The sequence below is a fragment of the Aedes albopictus genome, chromosome 2 (assembly GCF_035046485.1).
Source record: "Aedes albopictus strain Foshan chromosome 2, AalbF5, whole genome shotgun sequence".
Classification (NCBI taxonomy): domain Eukaryota; kingdom Metazoa; phylum Arthropoda; class Insecta; order Diptera; family Culicidae; genus Aedes; species Aedes albopictus.
Window position 1 is genome coordinate 291,134,563 of NC_085137.1, and position 10,094 is coordinate 291,144,656.

At 37.4% G+C, this 10,094-nt stretch overlaps 1 long non-coding RNA gene across 1 annotated transcript in view; it reads right to left on the reverse strand.

The window, feature by feature from the left end:
- The window catches only part of LOC115269593 (uncharacterized), a 29,725-nt gene extending 22,790 nt beyond the window's left edge, over positions 1–6,935 (reverse strand). Inside the window, exon 1 of the long non-coding RNA XR_003898821.2 lies at positions 6,116–6,935. This is a non-coding gene — a long non-coding RNA (uncharacterized LOC115269593). The remainder of the gene's footprint in view (positions 1–6,115) is intronic.
- Positions 6,936–10,094: the final 3,159 nt, after the last annotated feature.

Sequence of the window (10,094 nt, forward strand, 5' to 3'; positions counted from 1 at the left end):
GAACGACAACATTAAGCTCAGAACAGATCTGAAATAAAATGTTATTCACACCTAAGCATCAAATACACTTAGGTGACAACATATGGTAAACGACAACATTAAGCTCAGAACGGATCTGAAATAAAATGTTATTCACACCTAAGCATAAAATACACTTAGGTGACAACATATGGTGAACGACAACATTAAGCTCAGAACGAATCTGAAATAAAATGTTATTCACACCTAAGCATCAAATACACTTAGGTGACAACATATGATGAACGACAACATTAAGCTCAGAACGAATCTGAAATAAAATGTTATTCACACCTAAGCATCAAATACACTTAGGTGACAACATATGATGAACGACAACATTAAGCTCAGAACGAATCTGAAATAAAATGTTATTCACACCTAAGCATCAAATACACTTAGGTGACAACATATGGTGAACGACAACATTAAGCTCAGAACGAATCTGAAATAAAATGTTATTCACACCTAAGCATCAAATACACTTAGGTGACAACATATGGTGAACCACAACATTAAGCTCAGAACGGATCTGAAATAAAATGTTATTCACACCTAAGCATCAAATACACTTAGGTGACAACATATGATGAACGACAACATTAAGCTCAGAACAGATCTGAAATAAAATGTTATTCACACCTAAGCATCAAATACACTTAGGTGACAACATATGGTAAACGACAACATTAAGCTCAGAACGGATCTGAAATAAAATGTTATTCACACCTAAGCATAAAATACACTTAGGTGACAACATATGGTGAACGACAACATTAAGCTCAGAACGAATCTGAAATAAAATGTTATTCACACCTAAGCATCAAATACACTTAGGTGACAACATATGGTGAATGACAACATTAAGCTCAGAACGAATCTGAAATAAAATGTTTTTCACACCTAAGCATCAAATACACTTAGGTGACAACATATGGTGAATGACAACATTAAGCTCAGAACGAATCTGAAATAAAATGTTTTTCACACCTAAGCATCAAATACACTTAGGTGACAACATATGGTGAATGACAACATTAAGCTCAGAACGAATCTGAAATAAAATGTTATTCACACCTAAGCATCAAATACACTTAGGTGACAACATATGGTGAACGACAACATTAAGCTCAGAACGAATCTGAAATAAAATGTTATTCACACCTAAGCATAAAATACACTTAGGTGACAACATATGGTGAATGACAACATTAAGCTCAGAACGAATCTGAAATAAAATGTTATTCACACCTAAGCATCAAATACACTTAGGTGACAACATATGATGAACGACAACATTAAGCTCAGAACGAATCTGAAATAAAATGTTATTCACACCTAAGCATCAAATACACTTAGGTGACAACATATGGTGAATGACAACATTAAGCTCAGAACGAATCTGAAATAAAATGTTATTCACACCTAAGCATCAAATACACTTAGGTGACAACATATGGTGAACGACAACATTAAGCTCAGAACGAATCTGAAATAAAATGTTATTCACACCTAAGCATAAAATACACTTAGGTGACAACATATGGTGAATGACAACATTAAGCTCAGAACGAATCTGAAATAAAATGTTATTCACACCTAAGCATCAAATACACTTAGGTGACAACATATGATGAACGACAACATTAAGCTCAGAACGAATCTGAAATAAAATGTTATTCACACCTAAGCATCAAATACACTTAGGTGACAACATATGGTGAACGACAACATTAAGCTCAGAACGGATCTGAAATAAAATGTTATTCACACCTAAGCATCAAATACACTTAGGTGACAACATATGATGAACGACAACATTAAGCTCAGAACAGATCTGAAATAAAATGTTATTCACACCTAAGCATCAAATACACTTAGGTGACAACATATGGTAAACGACAACATTAAGCTCAGAACGGATCTGAAATAAAATGTTATTCACACCTAAGCATAAAATACACTTAGGTGACAACATATGGTGAACGACAACATTAAGCTCAGAACGAATCTGAAATAAAATGTTATTCACACCTAAGCATCAAATACACTTAGGTGACAACATATGGTAAACGACAACATTAAGCTCAGAACGGATCTGAAATAAAATGTTATTCACACCTAAGCATAAAATACACTTAGGTGACAACATATGGTGAACGACAACATTAAGCTCAGAACGAATCTGAAATAAAATGTTATTCACACCTAAGCATCAAATACACTTAGGTGACAACATATGATGAACGACAACATTAAGCTCAGAACATATCTGAAATAAAATGTTATTCACACCTAAGCATCAAATACACTTAGGTGACAACATATGGTAAACGACAACATTAAGCTCAGAACGGATCTGAAATAAAATGTTATTCACACCTAAGCATAAAATACACTTAGGTGACAACATATGGTGAATGACAACATTAAGCTCAGAACGAATCTGAAATAAAATGTTATTCACACCTAAGCATCAAATACACTTAGGTGACAACATATGGTGAACGACAACATTAAGCTCAGAACGAATCTGAAATAAAATGTTATTCACACCTAAGCATCAAATACACTTAGGTGACAACATATGGTGAACGACAACATTAAGCTCAGAACGAATCTGAAATAAAATGTTATTCACACCTAAGCATCAAATACACTTAGGTGACAACATATGATGAACGACAACATTAAGCTCAGAACAGATCTGAAATAAAATGTTATTCACACCTAAGCATCAAATACACTTAGGTGACAACATATGGTAAACGACAACATTAAGCTCAGAACGGATCTGAAATAAAATGTTATTCACACCTAAGCATAAAATACACTTAGGTGACAACATATGGTGAACGACAACATTAAGCTCAGAACGAATCTGAAATAAAATGTTATTCACACCTAAGCATCAAATACACTTAGGTGACAACATATGGTAAACGACAACATTAAGCTCAGAACGGATCTGAAATAAAATGTTATTCACACCTAAGCATAAAATACACTTAGGTGACAACATATGGTGAACGACAACATTAAGCTCAGAACGAATCTGAAATAAAATGTTATTCACACCTAAGCATCAAATACACTTAGGTGACAACATATGATGAACGACAACATTAAGCTCAGAACATATCTGAAATAAAATGTTATTCACACCTAAGCATCAAATACACTTAGGTGACAACATATGGTAAACGACAACATTAAGCTCAGAACGGATCTGAAATAAAATGTTATTCACACCTAAGCATAAAATACACTTAGGTGACAACATATGGTGAATGACAACATTAAGCTCAGAACGAATCTGAAATAAAATGTTATTCACACCTAAGCATCAAATACACTTAGGTGACAACATATGGTGAACGACAACATTAAGCTCAGAACGAATCTGAAATAAAATGTTATTCACACCTAAGCATCAAATACACTTAGGTGACAACATATGGTGAACGACAACATTAAGCTCAGAACGAATCTGAAATAAAATGTTATTCACACCTAAGCATCAAATACACTTAGGTGACAACATATGGTGAACGACAACATTAAGCTCAGAACGAATCTGAAATAAAATGTTATTCACACCTAAGCATAAAATACACTTAGGTGACAACATATGGTGAATGACAACATTAAGCTCAGAACGAATCTGAAATAAAATGTTATTCACACCTAAGCATAAAATACACTTAGGTGACAACATATGGTGAATGACAACATTAAGCTCAGAACGAATCTGAAATAAAATGTTATTCACACCTAAGCATCAAATACACTTAGGTGACAACATATGGTGAACGACAACATTAAGCTCAGAACGAATCTGAAATAAAATGTTATTCACACCTAAGCATCAAATACACTTAGGTGACAACATATGGTGAATGACAACATTAAGCTCAGAACGAATCTGAAATAAAATGTTATTCACACCTAAGCATCAAATACACTTAGGTGACAACATATGATGAACGACAACATTAAGCTCAGAACAGATCTGAAATAAAATGTTATTCACACCTAAGCATCAAATACACTTAGGTGACAACATATGGTAAACGACAACATTAAGCTCAGAACGGATCTGAAATAAAATGTTATTCACACCTAAGCATAAAATACACTTAGGTGACAACATATGGTGAATGACAACATTAAGCTCAGAACGAATCTGAAATAAAATGTTATTCACACCTAAGCATCAAATACACTTAGGTGACAACATATGGTGAATGACAACATTAAGCTCAGAACGAATCTGAAATAAAATGTTTTTCACACCTAAGCATCAAATACACTTAGGTGACAACATATGGTGAACGACATTTTTTTTTCTTTATTAGAGAGACTTTCAGCCCTTGGCTGGTTCGTCTCTATTTTTTATTTAATTTTCATTAATTACATGTTGTTCACTTTTTTCTGTTACTTGTCTTATTTCTAGTTAACATCGGTAAATTGACAATTGAATTATCCAATATTTCTTCGATCTCATTCAAACTTTCATTAGATTCTTCATTGTGGTTCTCGATGATTTTTTTTCAATTTTTTTTGTTTTAGGGGTAGGCGGGGCATTATGGACACCCGGGGCAGAATGGACACCCTCAATATTTTGAAATATGCGAACTTTTTTGAACCTATAATGAATGGAGAATATAGTCCATTTGTTTAAAACGTAGTTTCAGGAAAGAAACATTCGAAAATAAAATAATACTTTATTTTACACGAAAAAGTTGCGTCCTCCGTTTTTTGTTCATGGAAATTATAATTTTCACACCATCTATAATAAGGTTTAGTGATTAATTTATTGCAGGCCGATTAAAACCTGATATTTCTAGAACACATGCAAGTAGTTTTGCTGTATGTACATGCTTAACATGTTTATATTTTCTTCTTTATTATATCAAAAATCAAGTTTGGAAATATCTTCTGCTGCCGGGGCAAAATGGACACTCACCTTTTTGAAAGAAGCTGCAAGGGAAAAACATAACCTAAATCACAAACCAACCAAATTCTTCGATTTCAGTATATTTTCGGTTAAAAGTTCACTATAGTAGACATAGGGTGAAACAAATTGGTCAAAAAATGACAGCAGTGGAAAATAGTTGTTCTAGGCACAGCTGTACATGCCGATAAAAACGAAGCTTTATCCAAAACAGCCTGAAATTAAATTAACTGTACAAAAATGAACTACTTCGGTGTATTATTCGTCCATAATAGTTGTTTCGTAATGAAATTACTTTATAGGTGTAAATAATGTACGAAATTCGTGAAAGTCTCATGGTGTCCATAATGCCCCATGGGGGTGTCCATTCTGCCCCGTATGCTTGAAGACGGTCATGAAAAACTAACATTTTTCATAACATTTTTTGAAGTGGATAAATCATTTTTCTTCGTGAGCATTCTTATGCAATAGATGCTAAATAGACTTTAAAAGGATACATGTATCAAAAAACTAAACTTTTTTGACATCTTGCCAGGTAAAATTGGCAAAAACCTTAGGGTGTCCATATTGCCCCGCCTACCCCTACATCTTATACCTAAGGCTTTCATATGCAGCCATGTTTGAGATATTTATATTATAGGTTTTATACAAGCTCAGCACAAATCTGGAATACACCCAAGTGTATTTGAACTTCATGTCAAAGCTGAGTTACCTCACCATAGCAAATGCAACCAAGGAGGCACCGAGGCCTTCCCTATGTCGATTGAAATGGCATCGGCGTTGAAGTCCGGATCTTTTGGTCTAATCAACGCTCTTTCTGGTATCCATCCCGTCGAAGTGTGCAGGTCGATATTAAGCCGGGGGGGACCGACATTAGTATTGACAAGCCGAAATATTAAAAACAAATGCCGAAAAAGGACAAAAAAATCCGATAAAATCCGCAAAAAATTACCGGTTTTTTTTTGTCTTTACGGTTTTTTTTTTCGGATATTTTGGTTGACCCCTGTATTATACAAGGGAAACTAAATTAAATTTTATCTTCAACTTCGTGATCATTGAAAATTTCTTTTTCAAAGTTCATATCCCTTTCTCAAAAATAAAAATTGTTTTAAAAGAATAACGAGAGAACTCAAAACTTACTCTATTAGAAAATCGTATCCTCCTATTAGCTTCATGAAGGCTTTCTCCATCCGAGGCATTGGCAATCAATCGCCAATAAAGTCCTTCCTCGAGATCCCATTGACGTGCATCCGGGTCCAATACTTTCAACTATGATTATAACTAGAATAAAAAATCGATACTTCTTCTCGTACAAGTTCCGCCAACAATGTCACAAAGCTACAATCCGAAACCACCGTCTGGTGGTAGAAATCCGCATGTTCCTCTGCGATTAGCACCGGGTTTTCGTTGAGCTCGTTAACTCGGATCCACTGCACAAAGTCTCGCTTCTGTTTGGGGGCCAACTCCAGCAGAACATAGCAATCCGAAAGCGAAAAAAAAACTTCTCCATCAGATCGATATCCATGAACGGAACGTATGCCTTAATAAATCTTTGAGTTGGTGTGCGGCATGTACTCCAGTACTTTCTTCTCTTCACTAGTGGACTCTTTCCGGCACTGCTCCGAACCGTATGCTGCGGAACCACTTTCAAATCTTTGGGCAGAACATACTTGATGGCCTCCGGCCTACGCCTTCAGAGCCTGCTTGGCAAATTTGTTCAACTTTTCTTCCTCGGTGCGAAGGAAACTTTCCACCGCTTGGCCGTATTTACAAGTTGATGGCCAGCTTCGTCCGGAGTCTAGGGCACGCGTCAGCAACCTGGGCACACCAGCCGGCTTTGTCACATTGATTGTTTTTTCCATCAGCGACACGATCTGTTCTGCAGTAGAACCCGTTCATCGGATTCCTCCATCAACCTAAAACGGAACAAATTATTCACCTACATTGTAATAATATTATAAAACATTACTTACTAGCTGTAAAGTACACTTTCATTGTTGAAACGCAAAAAAAAAACCGTTGACGAATTTAGGCGTACGGATTTCCTGGCAAGCCAAATGTAAACAAAACGATATGTCAAACATGATTTCACTAACACCAATGAACATGCATGTAAAACAGTAAACGATAAGTTTTCGACGAGTTGAGTTGCGGGCCAGCTTCGCCGGCCCCGCTTTTCTTGCAGTTTTAGGGGTGTTTTTCGACAAATTTCGTCGATCATTTGTGAAACACAGACACACAGGTACACTCAGAAATGAGCCATATTTTACGAGACGCGAGACGAGACGTTTCGGATCAGCTGATCGCTCATTTTATGAATAGCGCCAGTCACACGATGCATATATTGATCAATAGTTGGCCGTTTTATGGAAACATTGAAGGTATGATATTGTTCAAAAATAGATTGATATCAATCATTCAACTTTTCCCCTATCTTCCGTTTGATCAACCACGCAGCAATATTTCCCCTCCATAGCGCATTTTACTTCAAGTTTCTCTTCAATATTTCCCCACCTCCAAAAATTTTACATCAATCCTCTCAAAGATTGCTCAAACCATGGGTCAAATTATTCCATGGATCAATTGATTGGTTCAATATTTTCCCTCCAGATCAACCTATCATCCTTTCAATGCAGCAGCGCGTGATCGAGAGCATCATCATTGCCGTGTTGCCATACATATATTTTTTTTAAAGTTAAATAAACAGCTATTGAAATGTATAATACATACAAAAAAGAAAACTGAATTCAGATGTAATAAATCATCGAACAAAAGAAACAATGTATGCAGAAGTATTTTCCCCAAGATTTTTTATTTAAATGTAATGAATCCAACGATTACAATGCATTAGTGGTAATAAACAGTTCACAACTTTTTTTATGTAATCTTATAAGTCGGTTGGTGTCCCACCGAACTTTGCTAAAAAAATTACTGGTGCTTTGCCGGTCTCTAACACCAGTTAATTAATAATTCGTGGAGCGGACCTGGTGTGATGGTTAAATCACGTGACTATCACGCCGATGACCTGGGATCGAATCCCACTCCCGACAAATTTACAAAGTGTGAGTTCTTCCTTCGTAAGGGAAATAAAGCGTGGGTCCCGAGATGAACTAGCCTAATGCTAAAAATCTCGTTAATACTGATTAAAAATTAATTCATAGTTTGCAAATCATGGTGGCTTACTTGCGTTGCCCCTTCTGACAAAAAAACACCCTTCAGTAGTAATTTTGTGTAATGTCGAAATATAAAGGTAATTCAGCAAGACGGCGCTGAAGGTATTTAAAGTCCCATCCCATGGGCTGTCCAAAAATATTTCGTAATAAAAAATATGTATAATATGTTTGAATGTGTAAAAATGGTAAAGCTTAGAAGAAGAAACAATGTTTTCCATTCACATTTATTCAAAAAAAAACAAAACAAAATTTGACAGAAATGCATTGTATACATTATCTTCCGCATTGGGTTTGGTAGGACTGAAAATCAACCACCACCAATCAATAAAAGGCTTTGCTTTGCTAGCTGTGCACGTATGCTACATTTTTTTCCTCTTTATGCATTAACTTCTCTCCCTTCTCTCATACTGCCGGGAGATTTTCTCTCTGTTCAAAACTCGGCTAGACCCATTTCTCTGGAAAGGGGCAATGTCGAAGATATTGGATTGATACTTGGTTTGATCTTCGTGATTTCATCAATAATCCTTGAGAAAGAAATAATTAGGGGAGACTGAGGAGACTTGATCCCTGGGGAGACTTGTTCCCCCCATATTTGCTCGGAATCAAAAACATTTTTCTTCTAGCATAATTTTTCCAAAACTACTCCTGGACATACGACTATGTTTTGGCTACTAGTGATTTCGATTGTACATTGTGTTCGCGCCCATCGGACGCTCCGGTGAAGAAAGTGCCCCACTATCCCCTACGAGATTGAACGGCGTCACTCGAGCTCCCACAAACGTAAACACGGCGACAGTGCGGGACCACTCACCACCGACGATGATGACGATGATGATTGATGATGACAGCTGCGAGCGAGCGCGCGTCATTGCGGCGGCATCCTTGGGGCAAGACACTGTGCTGGAGAGTACATTTTCCTTCACAGAGTTGCTCAGAATTTCTCCGGATTGCTCTCGTTTTTGCTTGGGTGTTGCCTGATTCATCGCAAAATCAAAACAATATTGCCTGATATCCCGCTTTTCTTGCAGTTTTAGGGGTGTTTTTCGACAAATTTCGTCGATTATTGGTAAAAAGAGTTACTCAGAATTTCTCAGAGTTACTCTCGTTTGCACAGTGTCTTGCCCCTAGGCGGCATCCAGTTGGAAGAATATGTGCAGGCCGCTCGTGAGTGACCGTGAGTGGCTTTCTTCGAGCAGTGCAGCCAGATTGGTGGAATGTTCTGGAATATTTCATACCGGGAATATTGTAGAACATTCTGGATCTTGGGGCAAGACACTGTTCTGGAGAGTACATTTTCCTTCACAGAGTTGCTCAGAATTCCTCCGGATTGCTCCCGTTTCTGCTTGGGTGTTGCCTGATTCATCGCAAAATCAAAACAATATTGCCCGATATCTCGCCTTTCTTGCAGTTTTAGGGGTGTTTTTCAACAGATTTCGTCGATCATTGGTGAAAAGAGTTACTCAGAATTTCTCAGAGTTACTCTCGTTTGCACAGTGTCTTGCCCCTAGTTCTGGATGCCTTCCGGAGTGCTATAAAAGGAGAGCACCAACTCCGAACTGCGAAATAGTTTATTCTGACCCGGCTAACGGTCAAGTAGTGTGAAGTTAAGTGAAGTGTACTTATAAGCGTTGGCGTGGCTTGGACAACGCCAAGTGAAGAGGAATAAAGTGGTTTAAGTGTAAACCAGTGTTTTCTTTCCGAGGAAAGAAATTCCCCGTTTGAGGCACTGCGGAGCCCCAAACATTTTGGTCCTTCGAACCGGATTCAGTGCCCGTGGAGTGGAACCGGCCTACAGTCCCCGGTTCACCATCGACTCCTGCTGGTCATCGAGGCGACCAGTCGAGGAATCATTGTCGGTCTGTGGACGATCGGCACCAAGGGTGACGTCTTTGCCGCCGGCAAAGACACCATTTCATTGGAGAATTTCCGTCGATCGACGAGTCGGT